A 1,530-nucleotide genomic window follows, 5' to 3' on the forward strand; every position below is an offset into this window, starting at 1 on the left:
CCAGGGAGGAAGACAGGAGTTCCCTGAATCCTCAGACGAAGGCCATGCCCACACGGAGGCGTCTCATTGGCTATGGCTTGATTGACAGGCTAGACTCCACCCCTTCGCAAGTTGACAGGAGATTATGTAACTGCCACAGTTAGGAAAGAAAGAGGACCGGAAACAGGGCAGCGACTGCACTGAGAAGAGTGGGATGGGTGAGCTGAATCAGAATGTGTGTATTATTGAACGCAAACCTGTGATCTGCCCCGTAAACCTCTGCCCACTCCACAACATATGTTTTTTAAAAAGACAGAGAAAATGCCACCTGGTCTGGCACCACCATTGTTTCACAATTGTCTGCTTGAGCGATTGTTGCGGCCATGATGTCATCCGTCTTCTTGGGGGTCTTCCTCTCGTTGGCTGATCCTCGATTTCAGTAAGCAGAGCATCCTTCTGAAGGGAGTGTTCCCTCCTGGGGAGACAAAGTCTCGCCATGACTGCTTCCAGTGGCAGTCTGGCTGCACTTCCTCCCTATGGATTGGTGGGTCTCTCCAGTAGCGTATGGTGATTGCGATATTTCTGCACGACCGTCATTCAAAGGCAGCAACTCTGCTCGGGCCTTCTGGAGTCCTCGTCCAGCTTTCTTAAGCCCAGGAGGCAATTGAAAGGCCTCGTGCTTGGGTCCGATATACCGAGTCCTCAGATAAAATGGCATTGTTGTCCTCGCCCAAATGACACATTGCATGGGGCAAACCTGCCGCTAAAGACTGGTGGCCTCAACAGGATTCAGGAAGCTGCATTACGTACAAGCTGTCAGGTTCTATGGAGTCAGAGAATCATTGTTTAGGGGAACAGACAGACAAAGAACCATTACAGTCCAGTGAGGTAGGGTGGTGGTTGTTGGTAGAAGCCGAGTTGGTTCCAACCCATAGCACAACAGAATGAGACACTGCTCGGTCCCCGCACTATCCTCACAGTGTCCCTGTGCTTGACGCCGGTGTTGCAGCCACGGTGTCCATCCATCTCCTTGAGGGCCTCCCTCTTGTTCAGTGCACCTCTGCTTTACCAAACGTGACGTCCTTCTCCAGGCCTGGTCTCTCCTGACAACATGTCCAAATGATGAAAGAAGAAGCCTCACTATGCTTGCCTCTAAGGAGCACCCGGGTCAAAATTCCCAGACATCGATTCTTCTTTGGTCTTCCTTACACATTGTTCAACTTTTTTTTTTTAAGAATATTTTATTGGGGGCTCTCACAGTTCTTAAAACAATCCATATATCAATTCTATCAAGCATATTTGTACATATTTTGCCATAATTATATTCTAAACATTTACTTTCTATTTGAGCCTTTGGTATCAGCTCCTCTTTTTTCCCTTCCCCACACCCCTGACCCCTTGATAAATTATGATCATTTTCATATCTTACACTGACCGCCGTCTCCCTTCCCCCACTGTTCCTGTTTTTTATCCCCCTGGGGGAGGTGTGGTTATGTGTGGATAATTGTAATCGGTTCCCCCTTTCTCCCCTCCTCTCCCCCTACCCTCCTG

This window comes from Echinops telfairi, unplaced genomic scaffold (assembly GCF_000313985.2).
Source record: "Echinops telfairi isolate 266 unplaced genomic scaffold, ASM31398v2 ScPeMD7_22;HRSCAF=79, whole genome shotgun sequence".
NCBI classification, from domain to species: domain Eukaryota; kingdom Metazoa; phylum Chordata; class Mammalia; order Afrosoricida; family Tenrecidae; genus Echinops; species Echinops telfairi.